The following is a 19721-nucleotide window of genomic DNA, read 5'->3' on the forward strand; positions in this document are numbered from 1 at the left end:
TGTTCTCAGGGCAGTAGGCCCAGTTACCATCCCGTGTGTTTCTGGGGAGGCTCCTCTGGCTGCGTCTGAGGACCCTATCTGTTCCTGTCCCTGAGAACTCTCCCTACTGAAGAAAAAGGAAACAGGAGTTTAATTCCTAGCAGGGCACTCCCTCCAAAGATGGGTGGCACTGTAAATTACGGTAATGAGGGCCTGCCTTACGAGTTGCAGAGGAATTTATACCTCTCAAGTAAGCATACCGTCGCCATTCTGCCCAAAATACCACTTCCATTTTCCCTATATTTCACCATTAGGGATGCATTCCTTTGTGTTGACCAGATGCAGTATTAAGATACAGATGAGTGGGGAGATTGGGGGAGGTCCATAAGTCATGCATTCACCCGTGTAAAGGGGAGGAGGCTATGGATCAGTAGTTCTCAACCCTGGTGTATATTAGAATTATCTGGGCCACACTCCTGAATAATTGAAACTAAGTCTCTAGAGACAGGGCCCAGGCATCTGTAGTTAGTGAAAGCTGCCCAGGTCCTTCTGATGCTATGCAAGTACCAACAACTGCTGCCATGAGCAAATCTTCACAATATATACTAGGGGTCACCCAGTAGATGGCTTGCGCTTTGCAGGTTGAAGCCAAAGGAGAAGCCAGCCACTGTTCAGCTGGGGCCACACCAGATTCTCCTGGCTGAGCTCTCTCAGCTGGCAGGGGCCATTGGCCTGGTATGAGATGGATCTCCTGGCCTACTGGGGCCTTCCCAACATTCCCAGCATAGGGGCAGGAGCAAAGGACTCTGGGTTATATGGGGGAAAGAGAAGAATTTACTGATAAATGAGTGTGGACACGCAACCAGAACCCTGAGCAGCAAGCTCCCTTCTCTGGCAGGAGGGGGACATTCTAACTCAGAAATCAGGAGCGAGCACCCCGTGCATTTCAGTGTAACACATACCCTGGTCCCGCTGCCTCGGCAGCAGCCCGCCTTGAGGGATCCAGGGGAAATGAAAATTAATGGGGTGGGGAAGGTAATCAGCAGTGAGTCCCACTTTTGTTAATAACCACCCTCCATCACGGGTAGAATGAGACAGAGCGTCCATTTGAGGCCAGGGTCACCTTGGGAGAAGAGGGCGGGAGCCTAGGAGGGGGTCTCTCTCCGGCCGGGGCCTCCCCAGGTCACGGAAGATGGCCCCAGCAACACACTGGCCCTCTGGAGCTTCTGGGCCCCGAGTTTGCTTTGAAGAGGGGCTCCAAGGGCTCCAGAGAAAGGTCCCCGGCCCGCGGGGGCGCCTCCCAGGCCTGCCTTTGCTGAGTGGTCGTGCCCACCACCGCTCTGCTTTTGACCCTGAGACACTGCACTCCCGGGTTGCTGACCCCACCACGTCTAGCCCCTGCTGCCTCACCGCCACTGACACAGTCACCCTGAAACACAGAGACACTTTGTGGTTGAAGGTCCTGCCAGCAGGAGGGCGGTCCCCAGCCTCTGAGTCTCTGAGCCCAGCCCCCCCGCCCCCATGGTACCTTCCCGCTGCCAACCACCCCGCCCTGCCCTGCACCTAGAAATCACCAGGCCCTATAGACAAATTGCTCTCCCAAGTTAGCTCTTTGTTTCCAAAGCCATTTTCATCTCCCATCTGCTTGCTCAGCCTCCCCTGCCAGCACCGTGCTGCTCGGATGGGGAAGATGGGCGCAGGAGCCCTGATCGCAGGGCTTGGGCCTGTGCTGCTGGGCCCTGGGAACCCTGCCATGTGGCTGATGTCGCTGGGGGGAGACCCCGCAGGTCAGCAGGGCAACGGAGCCATCTCAGCCATTTCCCATATGCCAGGCACTGGAACGAGCCACATGGATATAGCACCTCACTAATTCAGCCCCCGAGCCAGTCAGGTCAGCACGGTGCAGTGGGGTTAAAGCTTGGATTCTGGAACCCGGCTTTCTGGCTTCAAATCCCTGCTCTGCCACTTACTAGCTGTGTGACCTGGGGCAAGGGACCAATCTCTCTGGGTCTCAAATGCCTGCAGCTGATCTGTGACACACAAATAACAGCACCTGACATCACTGTCGTGCAGTGCCAAGAAGGCCGCATACATAAAGAGCACTTAAAAACAAAGTCAAGGGGATCCCTGGGTGGCGCAGTGGTTTGGCGCCTGTCTTTGGCCCAGGGCGCGATCCTGGAGACCCGGGATCGAATCCCACGTCGGGCTCCCGGTGCATGGAGCCTGCTTCTCCCTCTGCCTGTGTCTCTGCCTCTCTCTCTCTCTGTGTGACTATCATAAATAAATTAAAAAAAATTAAAAAAAAAAAAAAAAAAAAAAAAAAAAACAAAGTCAAGGGTTGCTGGAGGGGAGATGGGTGGCAGGGCCAGGGTAACCTGGCTGATGGGCATTAAAGAAGGGCGCCTTGATGGAATGAGCATTGGGTGTTCTAGGCGACTGCTGAATCACTAAACTCTACCTCTGAAACTAATGATACACAATTTTTTAAAATTTAAATTCTGTATTAATAAAAAATAAAAATAAATAAAATAAAAATTTGAAAATTTGAAAAACAAAAAGAAAAAACAAACCAAAAATTTTTTAATTTAAAAATAAAAATAAATAAAATTCAAAATTTTTAAAAATAAAAATAAACGTGAAATGAATCTGTAAAATAAAAATTTTTTAAATAAAAAATAACTAAAAGTAACAAATTTTAAAAATTAAATAAAAAATAAAATAAAAATTCAGAAAATTTTTTAAAAAAGTAATAGACGCTAAGGAAAAACTAACTAACTAACTAACTAAATAAATAAATAAATATTAAAAAATAAAACAAAGTCAAGTGTGTTAGTCTGGTCAGGCTGCCATAATAAACACACAGAGACCCATGGCTTACACAACAGAAGTTTATTTCTCACAGTCTAGAGGCTAGAAGTCCAAAATCAGCTTTGCTGACTGATTTGGTTCCCAGTGAACTTACACTTACAGAAAGAAGCCAAAGAAAGGACAGCACAACTTGAGAGAGGCTGAGAGACAGAGTCCCAGTGACATTGTTTAAGCTCCTGGATATAGCTGTGCCTGAAGCCAGAGTTGTGAGATTGAGCCCTGAGATCATGCTGGACCTGAGCCCTGCTTAAGATGCTCTCTCTCCCTCTCCATCTGCCCCTTTCCCCTTTTCTCACTCTCAAAAATAAATAAACAAGCAAATAAATAAATAAGCACATATGTACATACATAAATAAATAAATTTGTAAAATAGAGTGAAGAAACAGAAATTGGAAATTCTAAATAGGTTAGAGGCATTCAGGAGCCAGCTTGCAAATGACAGTCTTACCGTCTCCCTCTGTCATGCGGAGCCCTAGCATTAGCCAGAGGTGTATTCTAAAAATGGTGGAGCGCTCCCCAAATAAATGTGGCCACTGGCCAGGCTGGGCCAGAAAAGACACTGGGATTTTCAGCATCGCAGTTTGGAGGCGCTGGGCTCTTCACCGCCCAGAAATCAATGCACTATCACAGGGAGCCTCCATTTGAGAGGCACATGGCACTGACTGGGGGTGAGTCGGGCTGCAGATAGGTCAGGCAGGCCTGAATGAGCTCCTGGCCGTGTGCCCACCAGAGCAGGCTGGGTGCAAATGCTTGATTCCAAGCAGCTCATGAGTCAGGGGTCAGTAGGTAGTTAGAATGGAGATCGGCCCTTCTCGGCCCCCAAGCTCCACTCTGGGCCAGGGGCAGGACAGGAGCAGATGACCCAGGGCAGGTCTGGGCCCCACAAGGATCTGGAGCCTTCACCCACTCAAGGGAAGAGGAGTTTAAGGCTGAGGGTCTGGGCCCCTGTGGAGACTGAGAGGAGGGGTGCCCCCACACACACACAATTCCCTTGCCCCTGAGAGTCTGTGGGAGAGGAGAATCAGAGAGAGTCCCCTTGGCCATGGTAGCCCCACCCCTAACCCCAATCAGAAGTAACTCCTGCAAGGAGGACCTGATGGCTAAATTCAGCGCATCTTGAGAAACTCCTACTAGGACAGAAGACAGGGTGGGGGTGCAAGCAAAGGCAGAAGTCAGCTGAGGCGGGTCTGAGCACCAGCCTGAGTAATGGATTGGGCCTCAGAGAGTGAGGGGTTCATCAGCAGGCGAAGCCCAGGACCCCTCGGAAGAGCGGCCGGGTCGCTGCTCATGCACTGTTCCCGGATCAGCCCAGCTCTGCAGGATGGGAGGAGGGCGGCGGGGGCTGCCCCCTTCATCACGGGCCACCAGAACGCGCTGGCTCTCGGTTCCACTGGGCTCCTTTAATACCCGAACGGCACAGCCTGGGCCCATCAGGGCTCTTGGGTGACACGCAACAGAGACCAACCCTGGCTGGCGAGCTCGGAGGGGCACTGTCTGGAAGGCTGTGGGGCAGCTCTCGGAATCAGGAAGGACTCAGTGCTAGGCTCAAAAAGGCAGAGGAGAGGGACCCGGGGGAGGCGGGCAGGAGCCCGTACAGAGCCTCCTCGGTTCAGAACTCAGCCCCAGCCATTTTTCATCCTGAGAGAGTGAGTGTGAATGGCTGACCCCCGGGCGTGGGCTCACCCATTGGCCAGAAGGGAGGGGCGGTGTCAAACCCCGGGAGAATCTCATTGGCTGAACTCGAGCCGCTGCTCCACCCATTGGCCAAGCACCTTGATTGACGGTTCTGCGGATAGCTGCCAGAGGGAGGGGAGTGGCCAGTCCCCGGAAGTAAAGCTAGAGGTCTTACCGGAAGTGGAGGGAAGCGGGAGGACCCGTGGACCTGAGAGACGAAGGAAACCCCAAGTGGCCGTCGCAAGGTCAGCAACGCCCAAGGATCGGAAAGGCCGTTTTCCTGACGCTTCCAATTTACTCCGAATCTACTCGTGCTTCATCAGGTGGTCAGAAAGCATCCCTCCAGTGCTGCCGCCGCCGCCGACGCCGTCGGGGAGAGGTCAGGGGAGCCCCCGCTGGAGCTGCGTTCGCGGGCCCCCCCCGTGGGCCGGTCAGTGGGCCGGACGGGGTGCTCCTGCCATGGCTTCTCGCCCACCGCGGCCGCACGAGGCGGTGGACTCTGGATGAGGACACAGGCCCGCCACGGACTCGCCCACCGCGGCCGCAGCGCCAAAGCCCGGGGTTGACGGTGATGCCGCGCGGACCCCCGTGGCAGGGTGGGCCCGGCGGTGGGCGACACGGAGGAGGAGGAGGAGGAGGAGACCGTGTGGGGGGACTCAAGGAGCCGCCACGCTGAAGAAGGAAACCCAGGCCTACAGTCAGGTTGTGTCTCATCCCAGGAGTGACCACAAAGCCCAGGCGCCACTTGGCGGATGTCCCGGCTGAGCTCGGGACGGAGGGGCCCGCAGATTCACAGCTGTGTGTGCCCAGGTAGCATCACGGAGTTCTCTGACCGACCTCGGGCTTCCCCTACCCTCCACCGGGTATCTTAAAACACAAGAGCCAAAATCAGGGAAAGCTGAGTGGATCTCCCATTTATTGAGCACCTCCTAAGGGCCAGTGCTTTCCCTACAGCATCCCTAAGTCTCGGGACAACCCTGAGAGATGGACGTGCTGGCTGGCTCCACCTTACAGTCCAGGAGACGGAGGCTCAGGAAGATGAGCTGCGATCGGCGCCCAGGAGCAGCTAATAACCAAAATCCTGGCTGGAGGGCACGTGGGTGGAGGGGCGAACGGCTGCCAAGGAGCCCACTTTTCCTTCCTCTGCTGGCACAGGGACCAGTGGCACTGGGTGGCCCTGCCGCGTCTGCTGGGCACAGGATCCGTGAGCCCTGGACACCTGCCCTCGCTAAGTTATGGCCTCGCTTAACCAAAGTTTGTCAAAGGGCAACCCTGAGAGAAGAAACAGACTTATCTCGCCAGAGCCCTGCTAAAATCCCAATAAGCCCGTTGCGAGCTAGAGATTGAAGTGCGATTTTGGCATCTCTCCTCTGGTGTGGAAAGAGCTTACACTGAGTCATATTTCAAAAAGGCACAACTGACACAGTATAATCTCTGGTCTTAACTCCCCCTGACCTTGAGAGAGCAGCAATAAAGCCCAGGGGCTGCGGGGCTGGGAGGAAGGCGGGCTGCCAGGAGAATCTCATCAGGCCCTGGCCCTGGCAGCGATGCCACGTCGCCGCAGGGGAGCGGTGGGGCCTCTCCTGCCATCCCCGGGGCGGAGACAAAACTCCCAGCCACCTAGGGGCAGCCGCCTCCTCCTGGAGCCCCATCGCCTCCCTGACTCAAGCCCCCTCAGCAGCCACTCCCAGGACTCACCGCCACCTCCTCTCCTCCTCCTCCTCCTCCTCCTCCTCCTCCTCCTCCAGGTCTCCCCCTTCCCACCCCTTTCTCTCTCCCAGTGACAATAATGAAGCTGAAAATGTCGCCAGAAAAGGCATCGATCTGTTTATCTATCACTCGCTAATCAAAAGTTTCCTGCCTCCTGTTAAAATACCAATGATTTCCTTTGCGAAATCAAACAGGTCTGTTCTCAGAGACGGGAGCGCGTCAGTGGAGACAGTTTAATTACCGCCCGTGATGCCTCTTCCCTGAATACCAATCTTTCCTAAGTTACATGATGAACACACTTTAGGGGAAGAATTAAATCAAAAAGCAGGAACTGACTAATGGTGGGCCGCCTCCCGTGGAATCGGGCTTCCGTTATGCGCTCTGTCCTCTCCCCGAGGCCCCTGTGATCCCAAGCACCCCACCCTAGGGAATCCCAGCACAGTGCAGGGGGGCCTACTGTTACACCCCCAGTCCCCTTGACACATAATAAACGCTAGGCTGAAGCCTGGGGGCGTTAGAGGCAAAGCCTGGTGCTACATTCCAGTCCTGGTTCTGGCCACTTAATTTCTAGGGGCCTCAGTTTTCCTGCATGTAAAATGGGCATAGTGAATACCCACATCAAAGGCTGCCGTGAAGATTAAATCGAACGCAACAAGCCCAACCTTGATCATACGAGAGGTCAATTAATGAGAGTGGTTATTAGCATTTCATTATAACATTAATTAGAACATTAAATGTAACTGTAAGCAGATGTTTTTCATAGATTGATATCATATTCATATAAAATATGTGACTGCAGTTTTCTGTTAAGTAGGAACATGTTCTGTGTTTTTGGTCAGCTTAATATTTTTCTGTACCTCCTACTTTCCTATCGTCAGATGTTACTTTCACAATAAAGAATTTAAAAACATACATGACCACACACTGATACGTTTTTATGATTTTAGAATGTTGTTATAAAATGTAATTAGCACGGGTGCCTGGGTGGCTCAGTTGGTGAAGTGCTTGCCTTTGGCCCAGGTCACGATCCCAGGGTCTGGAATTGGGCCCCATGTTGGGCTCCCTGCTCAGCGGGGAGTCTGCTTCTCCCTCTGCTGCTCCCCCTGCCCCCAACTCATGCTCTCTCTCTCTCGCTTTCTCTGTCTCAAATACATCTTTTTAAAAATTAAAAAAATAAAAATATAAAGTATAAGAAGTAGTCAGCCTCCTTTATCTCCTTTATTCTTTATGAATTATTACAGGCACAGGGAACAGCATACACCAACGCACGTAAGCACTGCTCCTTCCCTGACTGCCTCCTGATGAGACGAAGAAGCACAGTCACTTACACGACGTTCAAACCTCCCTCACCCCTCTCGCTGTCACCTCAGTGTGCCTCGATGAGCCTTTTCACCTCCACGTCGTCCTTCAGAAGGGTGAGCATGTCCACACCACCAAAGGGCTTGCTCCCCAGGCTCACCCAGAGTGCTGGCGGGGGGGGGGGGGGTCCCTCTCCTGCTGATAAGCTCCTTTTGACAGGAAGAAATGACTACAACGTGACACCATTTATGGAAAAGAATAGACACACAGTTTTCAGATTTTATATTCTCAAAGAAAAATGATAACATTATGTATAAAAATAAAAATAATTCCCCTCTTCTGTCTGGAAAAATGGTAAGGCCCACGGCCCTCACATCCCTCCACCACCATCCCCACGTCTCCCATTTCTTTCTCACACACACGCAGGTGTGTGCACACGTGTGCTCACATACACACACACACACACACACACGGCTCTCTTCCTGTCCTGATAATCTCCCACCTTCTTGTGTGGATGGAAGCCGGGTTTCCCCTGCCATTCATCACACCCCCACTGATGCCACTCTGGACTCCCGCATCAGGGGACCAGCTGCAAGCCATGTCCCCAAATCGCTGACTCTAACCTTTCCTGGCCAGTGACCTCAGGAAGCATCTAAGCATTTGGAAATGAAGCCTGCTGGGCCCAAAAAGGGAGTCAGGTTTAGCCCTGGTGGTGGTGGGGGGGGGCTTTCTGGGCTGGTTCCCCCAAAAGGCTTATCCCTGGGGCAGCTTCTTGACTTCCATCCTGCCCAGTGTCATGAGTGATGCCAGGAGGAGAGAAGGGATGCCCTTCAGGCTCTCCCAGCTCTCTCTGGGCACTTGCTGTCAGTGCCCTGACACAGGGGTCCTCTCCCAAGTATTCTCTTCCCATCAGAATGCAGCTAGCAGGAAACCGAGGCTCAACTGGCTTATTCCCTGCCCCCCCCCCCTGAGCCTCCAACAGAAGCTAGATGCACTCTTCCTTTAGAGCTTTGACCCAGGAGATCCCAAAGCGCCACGTACAAGAATAAGGAAGAAGACACTTTCCTGAGACTCTACCAGAAAATTCTAGAAGAGACTAAAATGTACCACACAATTCAACAGATATGCCTCGGAGGGCTGGCCCCCGGAGGTGCATTACATGACTGTGGACCACAGGCAGCGGTGACCAAGGCAGGTCTCCACCCTCAGGAGGCACACAGCCCTGCATGGACACCAGCGCCACTGCTGGCAGCTATGGCCCCAGGCTGAGAAGTCCCGTGGTGGGCAGGCCAGCCATTTGGGGGCAGAGAGGGAGTTTTCAGCAATCAGGTGAGGCTTGGGGGGTGGGGGCTGGGAAGGGTGTGCAAGGGTGGAGGGCAGGCAGGGCACGTGGCCCAGGGCCTGGGGAGCCCATGTGAAAGAGCTACTCCTGAGGTCACTGGGGGAGCCATCGGGCAGCTCTGAACACAGCAGTGATGTGACCCTATCCCCACCTCACCTTGGCCCCACGTGGTATTTAAGAAATGCCCCCAGGAAGCGGATGGTTTGGTCCTGCGATTAGGAGTGGCTGGCATCCCTGCCTGTGACCAGTTACCAGCACTAAAAACAGTGTCGCCCTGGGGCGGGGAAGGGGGGGAGACACTGGGTGCAGGCTTGTGGTGGGCCTCCACTTCTGGCCTCCATCCCTGCCTCCCTCTCTGCGTCCCCTTCCTCTCCATGTGTCCTCCCTCTCTCCCTTCCTCCACCCTGTTTTCTGCTCTCCCCTCATTTCTGCCCCTCCTCTTTCCCCGCCTCCCTGGACAGGTCCCCCACCCACCTTCTGAGCACCTCCAGTGCAGCCACCAGCATGGAGAGCGAGCGGGATGTCATTTATTTTTGTGGGCTCTTCTCACTGTTGGCACACACACAATTCCCACCCAGCTCATAATGTAAATATGACCTTTCTGATATTCATTATCAATTAAAGGAACAAATCTCCTTCTCTGAGCAGCACAAGAGACCTTTCCAGCCGAAGAGCACAAAAGGACCCCTCGGGCTGGCTTCCATCTCCATCCCATTCCTGGGCGCTGTGTGGGTGGGGTGGGTGGGGTGGGTGGGGAGGCAGGGCAGGCCGGCTAGACAAATAGAAACAAACATGGGTGGGAAGTCCCTGGGAAGTCAATGCTGCAAATGCCTGGGGCCCCCCAGCATCACAGAGGCTCCAAGGCAAGTGGGCTCCCCAGTTCCTTACCCTTCTTCCCCTGCTGGGTCCCCGCGGGAGGACTCAGGCCCCCCACAACCCCCCTGAGCTGCAGCCACCAGAGCTCCAGCTTCTCAGGGGTCCCCTCCCTCCCATGGCCAGGGCCTGATCTCCGCCCACGGGAGGAGCAGCTTCCAGGGCCTGCACCCTGGCACCTTGTGGAAAAAAGAAGAGTTTTCACATTTTATATAGATTTGTTTACAGAAGGTCGTCTTGCAAGGAGGTATACTTTCTCCCACTAGGCCCACGGTGCCCCAGCAACCCTTCTTCCCTTTTGTTATTCATCCTTCCTCCTCCTCTTCCTCCCCCTCTTAGTCATTCTGTTCTGGAAGCACCTTCACAGCTCCTTCCCAACAGCATTTCCCAGTTTCCTGCAGGAGCCAAACAAAAGCCTCGAAGGAGATCAGAAGCTGTGGGAACCCGCACTGGGCCCTTCCCCTCCGGTGCCCCCCAGAAGACTCCTGCTCCCTGCTGTGTGGTCAGGGCAGCTCACCTGCAGCTCTGAGGAGGGGCTGGGGCCCCAGGCAGCCATGAGAGCCGAGAGCCGAGCGAGGGGCAGGACGCCTGCCTAGGACGGTTTCAGGAAGGTGGCCTCAGAGCAACAGTCCTGCGCACACCCCAGCCCTCTCCTGCAGCTGCACCCCCAGCGCCTCATCCCAGATCCCCCCAGAGCCCCAGGCCCACACACCACCGCCCAGGAAGAAAACCCCGACCCCCGGTCGCCTGTTGCTGTCACAGCCCGGGCCTAATTGCCGGTTAGAGAGGGGCGGCAATCCGGACCAGGCCGTGCGGCTGGCTGGGCTAACCACACCCGTCTGGGGCGCCTGGGGACCATGCTGTGTGCATTAGAGGCTCCGGGTCGTGCAAACGGCATTGGGCACGGTGGTTGCCCAAGTCTGGTTCCCATTCCTAGAGCAGCGTGCCCACCAGCAGCCAGATTCCGATGGGGAGGCGGAGAGCAGTCTGCCAGTGGGCGGTGGAAGGCACAGTTGGAAAGCCGGGGCGACACAAAGCCAGGGGAGGTAGGGGTAGTGGGGAGAGAGGGTGAGGGCAAGAGGAGACCCAACACCCCCAAAAGGTTAGGTGGTTTGGCCTCCGTGTCAGAAACGTCCTGACCTGCAGCCCACTTTGTCTCCCTATTCGCTCTTGACAAGTGGATTCTCCAAGTTCAGTCCAAGGAGAAGAGGCAACAGCTCATGACCTTGAGTCAGAATCTGTTCTGTACCCTCCGAGGCCACAGCAGCAGGGGACACAGGGTGCTCATCCCACATCCCTTTCCAGATGATAGGCAAGCCAGGTCCACTCAGGCCTTCACTAGCTTCCCTCTAGAAAGAGCCAAGTCTCCCTTGGGGGCCCGCCCGCAGCCCCGGGCAGGCCAGGAACCCTTCCTCCAGCCTCTGCCTTCCTCCAGCCTTCCCGCCGGGCCAGGTGCACTCTGGTGACACCACAAGGCCGCCGGGGGTACTGTGGAGGGGAAACCCGGACTGGGCTCAAGAGGGGCACACAGCACCTAGAGGGTACACACACACACACACACACACACACACACACACGTATTCACATATGCATACACCTGCGTGCATGCACACACACGCCCACATGCATATGCACACACACCCATACACACACTCACGTGCACACTTGAATACACATGCACGCACAGGAGTGCACATGTACCCAAGAGAACAGCGTGTGACCCACACATTTGCCAACATAGCATGGGCCCCTCTGTCTGGCCACATCTCCCCTCCCAACAGCCTTGGTTGACTTAAAATGTGACCCGATTTTGGGAGCTGGCAATAGGAAAGGGACTCCAGAAAGCTTCTCCTACATCATCCTGCCTCAGGGCACGACTGTTCTCTAAGCCACCTACCTGCTCACTGTCCCTTTACAACCCCTGGGTCTCTTGCCATCGGGGTATGTCCCAGATTTAGAAAACGAAGAATGGGAACATCCCATTCTTCATCCCATGTTCCCATTGGATGGGAACATCCAATGTACCCCTTACCAGGAATTTAATCGATGGATATGCCAGGCATTTTTCCAGATTTTATTCATTGCAGCATTACTTATATCAGCAAAATAACTGGAAACCACCTTATCATCCATCACCAGGGCCGGGCTGAGTACAAGGTCGTGTATCTAAGACATGACAACCAAGTATCGACTAGGGTAACAGGGATGGTGAGACTCGGCCCTTATCCCCATGGAGCTCGTTGGCCATCTGCACGTGGCCACCGGTGGCTGCTCTCACCCAGAGGCACAGCCACATCCACATGGGGCATGTGGCAGCCAGGATGGAGCAACAGTGGGGAGCTCTCCCGGGTTAGGAATACGGTATCAGCAGCAGCATGGAACAATCACTGTGCCGGCTTCCTTTCCGCCTTGCTGGGATGAAACATGCCTTCAGCTGAAAGTTCAGCTACCATTACAAGCTTCCCCGCTGAAGGGAGCATTACAGCCCAGACAGGGGCCAGGAAGGAGTCACTTTAGCAATTACATTTGCTATCCATTGTATCTGTATCATTAACCTCATTAACCTCGGGGCAATTTTTAAGCCCAAAACATTGTGGCTTAAATAAACAAGAAGTATGTATTATCTGGCACAGTGTCTCTAGGTCAAGAATCTGAGAGCAGGGACTGAGAGCTGCCCTGGCCCAGGGGCTTGTCATCTGGCTGCAGTCAGGATGCCAGCCGGGATTGTGCTCATCAGAAGGCTTGACGGGGCTTGGAAAATCCATTTCCGAGGTGGGCATGGATGCAGCTGTGGACAGGAGGCCCCAGGGCCTTCCCCCTCAAGCTGCTTGAGCTTCCTCACAAAATGGCAGCTGCTGTCTCCAGAGCACGTGGCCCCAGTAAAAGGAAGCTGAAAGCCACAGTGTCTTGCGTGCCCTGACCTTGAGGCGGCAACCATCATTTGCACAGTATGGTATTGGTTACGTGTCCTTTCTATTTAGTAAGCAAGGGAACTACTCAAGGGATGACTACCAGGAGGTAGGGCTCACTGGTAGGGCCATCTTGGAGGTTGGTTAGCACGGTAAGTAATATTCAGATTTGGCGACCCTGAGCACCACCACCCTGATCTGCCCCACCCTACCCCTGGTCTCTGGTCCCCTCATCTGTCCCACAAATGTTCCCACTTGCAATCATCTCTCAAGTTTCCTTTGGAAAAGAAGAGATTGTAAATTGATTTGTTCATTTATTGAAATAGTACCCCTACTATCGTTCTGCATTGAAGGCCCTCATACCCTCTCCCATCTCGTGTCTACCGCGTCCCTTTCACACCCTATGTTCCTCCTAACTTCTATGACCTAAAGATCCCTAAATGTGGATGCTCACACCCGCTCCCTGCAGGCTGTATGTTTTAAAAATAGCTGTGTGACCTTTGACAGGTTTCTTGACCTCTCTGGGCTTCCCTTTCTTTATCTGTAAAATGGGGTGACTAAAAGTACCTGCCTCTCTGGGAATAAAGTGAAATAACACATGTTAAGTACTTAGGACAGCACCTGGCTTGGAGTAAGCACTATTAATATTCTCATTGTTGTGACCCTGTCAACACCTTATCCTCCCCTGGAAACCCCCTCTTCTTTTTTTAAAAAAATATTTTATTTATTCATTTGTGAGAGACACACAAGAGAGGCAGAGACATAAGTGGAGGGAGAAGCAGACTCCCCATGAGGAACTGGATACGGGGCTTGATCCTGGGACTCTGGGATCACACCCTGAGCCCAAGGCAGATGCTCAACCGCTGAGCCACCCAACCCTCTTTTCAACTCCACTTATCAGCATCCTACTACCCCTTTCCATAAAGCACCCCTGGATCTCCTCACCATCTCTGCCAGAAATGAATCTCCAGTCCCCTGCACTACTGGAGCCCATTCCTGCCTTCCTCAGCCTGGTGACATTCTGTCTTGTGACACCCAGCTCTTCACCCTCTCAATCCCACCCCACCCTCACCCCACCCACAGCTTAAATGCCAGCTCCTTGAGACTCCCCCAAGCCTCCAGCACACAGTGGGGGTGAGTGGGAGTCCCCCTCCCGGAGGATCGGTGAACAGATGTTGAAGAAGACCTGGGAGAAATGAATGAATAGAGACAAGTGGGGCACACCTGAATCTCTGCAAGATGAGACTTTGATGCTGCTTCCTTTTTTCCAGAGCCTGCTTTCTCAGCTACAAAAGATAACTTTAAACTTTTTTGAGTGCACCATTCAATAGCATCAGGTATATTACATTGTTGTGCAACCATCACCACCATCCTTCTCCATAAACCTTTCATCTTCCCAAACAGGACTCTGTCCCTATCAGACAGTAAGTCCCCATTCTCCCCCCACATTTCTACTTTCTTTTTCCATGAACTCAACTCTGCTGTGTGCCTCATATAAGTGGAATCAAATAATATTTGTCCTTTGTGTCTAGCTTATTTTTCTTGGCATACTGTTTCAAGGTTGTTGTAGCACATACCTGAGTTTCCTACCTTTTTAAGGTTGAATAATACTCCTCTGTGTGTTTGTATCACATTGTATTGATCCACTTATTCATTGATGGACTTTGGAGCTGCTTCCACCTTTCAGTTATTGTGAATAATGCTGCTATGAACATGGGGTGTATGGATATCCGTCCCAGCCCCTGCTTTCAATTCCTTTGGATGAACACCCAGACCAGAATGGAATTGCTGGATCATATGGTAAGTCTACGTTTACTTTTTTTGAGGTATGCCACACTGTTTTCCACAGCAGCTGCACCACTGTATACTCCTGCTGGCAATGCACAAGAGCTCCAATCTCTGCACATTCTCACCGGCACCTGGTGTTTTCTGCTTTGTTTCATTTTCTGGTTTTTAATAGCCATCCTCATGGATAAGAAGTGCTTAAGTCTTATCCTTTATGGCTCTTGCCATTATTGGCCAAGAAAAACTTCTTGGTGCCTGGAACATAGTAGCTACTCCATGAATGCTGGTAACTTCCATTATGTAATGCTTTGGCTCATGGGACTGTCACTGGGAGGGAAGGACACTAAAGGCCAGTCATTGGCTCAAGAGGCAAAGACTCCACTTTGCACCCAAAGCCAGATTCCTAAGTGTTAACCAGCACCAGCTCTGTCATCTTTCCTTTTGCCCCTTTGCTAGGTGACTCAAATACCACACATCTGCCTCTATTTGTGGCCTTGGTCTCTTCTGTTCCCTAACAACCCCTTGAAGAGAAGTAAGCGACCTCACCAAATGTAGTGATAGGAGTGACCTAGGAATCAAGGAGTCCCCGGCCAGAGCTCTCAGAGACAAGTTGCTGAGGGATCAGCTTGGGTTCAGTGTTCCACAAGGAAGCAAAGGGTCTCTCCCAAGACCAGTTTATGAAGCACAGTTTCAGAGGCTGGTGAGTCCAGGTCATAGTCGCTCTGCTTTGCTTGGTGCCCTAAACTGTGTCAGAGAGCTGCAAAAGCTCTCTCCTTTTGCATTATTCTCTCCAGTTGAGCTGACTCTCCAGGGCACGCTCACTTGTCTCCTGGAAGCTCTCAAACCAGGGGCCATATGGTGCGGTGGCTAGATAAACCTAGGTTCTCATCCCAGATCTATCTCCTGCCAGCTGTGCCAACTGGATGAATTACTTCACCTTTCCTAATCTAGGTGAGGGGGGAAGGGTGAGAACGTTCCATGCCCCACCCACCCCTTCACCCTCAGCCACAAGGGTAAAAATCTTGCCACATCTGCCACCCTGAGGTGCTACAACAGCTCTGGCTTCATTTGGAGGGAAAATTCTCATGGACAGATTGGGATTTTCATCATAGAATCTCTCCTCACAAAGATCCCCAGACCTGTTTACAGAGGTGCTACACGAGGCAGAGTCCTCCTTTTTTAAGGACAGCAGAGCTTCTTTCTTCATCTGGTTCAACTCAAAGCACTGCCTTCCAGCCAAACTCAGCTCCAGGAGTGGCCTTCCCTACTGCAACCCCAAAGGAGCATCTTCAAATGTACCAAAGTGATTGGGACTTGGATGTTTCTAGTTATTGTCAACAGTGTGATCAACATTTCCAGCTGAGGAGGGACCCCCAGCACATAAGTCATACAGAAGAGCACCTGCTCCAGTTGAGATGGGAATTTGAGGGGTCATAGTAGGAAAGGGTGGTGATTGGGTATAGGGAGTGATGTGTAGCTAAAATTGGTAACATGGTTTTGTTTCCACTTCTTTTTTTAAAGATTTTATTTATTTATTCACAAGAGACACAGAGAGAGAGGCAGATACTCAGGCAGAGGGAGAAGCAGAGGGAGAAGCAGGCTTCCTTCAGGGAGTCTGATGCGGGACTTGATCCCAGGACCTCGGGATCACGACCTGAGCCAAAGGTAGGTGCTCAACCCCTGAGCCACGCAGGTGCCCCTGTTTCCAATTTTTTTAAGTAATCTCTATCCCTAATGTGGGGCTTGAACTCACAACTTTGAGATCAAGTATCTCATGCTCCCTGGAATAAGCCAGCTAGGCACCCCCTGTTTCCACTTCTTTAACAGGTATTTTTTATGTACTGCAAATGATACTGCTCTCCTTTTGTAGAATTCATGTATTTTCCTCTGAAATAATCTATTTAAATAAAAGAGTAATCCTTTGGATGGAAGGTATTAAGTAAATAACTATATAGTACTCAAAAGTGTCAAGATGGCCATCAAGATAGGGGTGTTTGGAGAAAGGGACCTAGCAGGCCAAGTATGATTACAAAGAGCGCCTTTACTTCTACATATTTGCTTCCATCAAGTAATTAGTGCCAGTGATTATACAGAGTGGTTCGGGCTGTGCTGGGCTGTGCTATTGCAGTCTGCTGCCAACTCAACACAACCGCCAGCCATCTCCTTCCCAGGACTCCTGGGCAGCTGGGACTACATTTCCCAGAACCCCCTACGCAAGCAGGGGTGAGAACCTGTGAGAAGTTCGGAGGTGGGACCTGCAAGGTGGAAGAGAGGTCATTTTTCTTTGGAGGCAGTTGGCAGCCAAGTGCTTAAGATGATGTGGGGTTTAAGCAGCTTTCCAGAGAACTTCAAGAATGACTTACTTTGCTACAGACTGAAGGAGTGAGGAGGAGCTTCCTAGATTTTAAGAATTGCAGGAACTTGCCGACAAACTCTTGAATAATCACTCACATATGTGCTAAAATGACATTATAGGAGCTCTGGAAATCAGTCAAAGATCCACAACAACCTATCCCCAACCAAGAAAAAGTCACATTCAGCTGGTGGAAAATATGGTCTTTTTACTGGCCCTTGCCTGGCATTGCATGGTACAATTTAGGGGAAGAAGTAGCCTGACTCCCAGTTCCCTTCTAGAGATAAGCAAGAGCAGGGTGGACCTAATTTGCAATGCTCTAACCTGTGTGGGGGCTGCCAAAGGGATTCGCCTCCTGACCAGGAGCTCACGCTCATGCTCACGTAAGGATTTACAACCTGGATCTCAGGCAGGAAGTGGTGAACGTGGCTCAGGAAAATTCAAGGGGACTCCAGACCTGCAGACTCCCGACGCCAGCGATTATTGGTTGGGGAAGCAGGTAAGGTCTGAGAAGAAAGTGGAGACATTTAAAAGCAATCACCTATATGGAGCAATACACAGGCCCAGGGGAGACCTATGTCCAGAAAAGCCCTGAGAAGACCTCAAACTTTCATGTGAGGCTGATCCCCAGGCTCGGTACTTGCCCTGCTGGTTAGTGAAGGTCCTGCCTGCCAGTCCACAAAGACTGGAAGAGGTGGCTGATTTTTTTAATACCCAATTTTAAACAAAGATCATGAAGTTTACAAAGAAACAGGAAAACACGGCCCACACAAAGGAACAAAATAGATCTCCAGACACAGTCCCTGAAAACATATGGACCAGACTTGCTAGGCAAAATCTTTACTTTTTTTAATGTTTGATATGCTTTAATTTTTACATATTATTTAATACATGCTATTTAATAAACATATTATTGATCTTACATTGTTCCCCCCCCCAAGTTTGCTAATATAATCAAGCTATTAATTCAGTTTTTTACTTTATTAATTTGTGAGCTCTAACATGCTTTACCATTTCATAATGGTTGCCTCAACTTTCCAACACATAGGCCTCTACCATTATTTGAAAACATGATTTTTCCCTTATTAGGATTTAAAGCTACACCAATATTTTTATTTAGAATATTTTCTTATTTACTTGGAATACTTTCATTTTTCTCCCTCTACTAAATTCATATTTTCCCTGATAAGGTCTTTAGAATGTGTTTACTTCTCTGCACTCTTTTTTTCTATCCATAACTCTTCTTTTTCTTTTTTTTTTAATTTAAATTCAATTTGCCAACATACAACATTTAGCGCTCATCTCATCATGCGCCCTCCTTAATGCCCATTACCCAGTTACCGCATCACCCACCCCCTCTCCCCTTCAGCAACCCTGTTTGTTTCCCAGACTTAGGAGTCTCTTATGGTTTGTCTTCCTCTCTATTTTTTCCCCACTCAGTTGCCCTCCTTCCCTTATGGTCCCTTCCACTATTTCTTATATTCTACATATGAGTGAAGCCCTCTAATAATTGTATTTCTCCACCTGACTTATATCACTCAGCATAATGGGCAAAATCTTTAACAGAACTGTCTTAAACATCATTTTGTATGTCATAAGCACTATGAGTGTGCATGCCATGGCCTGATGTGCGTCTCCCTCAAACCTTATGACCTTGGCACATTACCCATCTAACACACACAAAAAAACCCTATCTGAAATAGGCTCTAACAGCTAAAAGAAAACACAAAGAACTAAAAGAAGTCAGGAAAATAATATGTGAACAAAATTTGCACATGAACAAGAGACTGAAACGATTTTGAAAGAACCAAGAGGAAAATTGGAGGCTGAAAAATAGAGTAACTGGAAAATTTACTCATGTGGTTAAGAGAACAAGCAGAGGAAACAATCAGTGAACTTGAAGAGGAGTCATTTGAAATGATGAGTGTGAAGAGCAAAAAGAATGAAGAAAAGCAACAAGAACCAAAGGGACATATGAGATACCACTAAACAGGCTAACAGATGCATCATGGCAGTCCAGGAAGGAGAAGAAGGTAATAAAGGAGCAGAGAGTTGAAGAAATTATGACCTCAAAGTCCCAAATTTTGAAAATACATGGATCTACCTATCCAAGAATCTCAACAAACTTCCAAGTTTATTCAAGGAAAAATATGCATGCCCATTCATCCAAAAATCTGGCTTCTGAGGAATTTTTCCATATAGAAATATGATCATCTTAAACATGAACATGGGTGGATAATCAGCTGCAAGTATTTGTCACAGCCATTTTGTAATTGTGAATAGTTGGATCAACCTATACTTTCAACAAGGAGTTTGGGTAAATAAATCATACCTGTAAGATGGGACATTGTGCAGCCATTACAAAATGTTGACAATGTCCACAATTGAACATAAAGAAAAGAGAGGGGCTTATAGGCATTCTAATTTTTGTAATGCAATATATATGTCTATATATGTAACAAGATTTGGAGAGATAGCCATGAAAGAAGGAATAGTAGGTTTTGTCTGAATGCATGGGATTAAGGATGTGCTTTTGTTTTCTTCATTTTGCTTCCGTTAAAAAAAAAAAAACAGCTATGAGAATAGCTAGGATAGAAAAGACAAAAAATAACAAGCATTGGCAAAAATATGGAGAAAAGGGAACCCCTGTACACCATTGGTGGGAACATAAATTGGTGCAGCTACTGTGGGAAACAGTATGGAGATTCCTCCAAAAATTAAAAATGGAACTACCATATGATTCAATACTTCCACTGCTGGGTATTTACCCAAAGGAAAACAGTAATTCAAAAAGATATGTGCATCCTGATGTTACTGTTGCATTATTTACAATAGCCAAGATATGGAAGCAACTGAAGTATCCATCGGTAGATGAAGGGATAAAGAAAATGTGGTATATGTATACAATGGGATATTATTCAGCCATAAA

At 50.3% G+C, this 19721-nt stretch overlaps 1 long non-coding RNA gene and 1 pseudogene across 1 annotated transcript in view; one reads left to right on the top strand and one right to left on the bottom strand.

The window, feature by feature from the left end:
* Positions 1-19721, bottom strand: part of LOC140597967 (uncharacterized) — a 56562-nt gene that overhangs the window by 33367 nt on the left and 3474 nt on the right. The gene's annotated exons all lie outside the window — the stretch shown is intronic.
* LOC112929677 (small nucleolar RNA U13) lies at positions 18372-18468 on the top strand (annotated as a pseudogene).

Source organism: Vulpes vulpes, chromosome 2 (assembly GCF_048418805.1).
Source record: "Vulpes vulpes isolate BD-2025 chromosome 2, VulVul3, whole genome shotgun sequence".
NCBI classification, from domain to species: Eukaryota; Metazoa; Chordata; class Mammalia; order Carnivora; family Canidae; genus Vulpes; species Vulpes vulpes.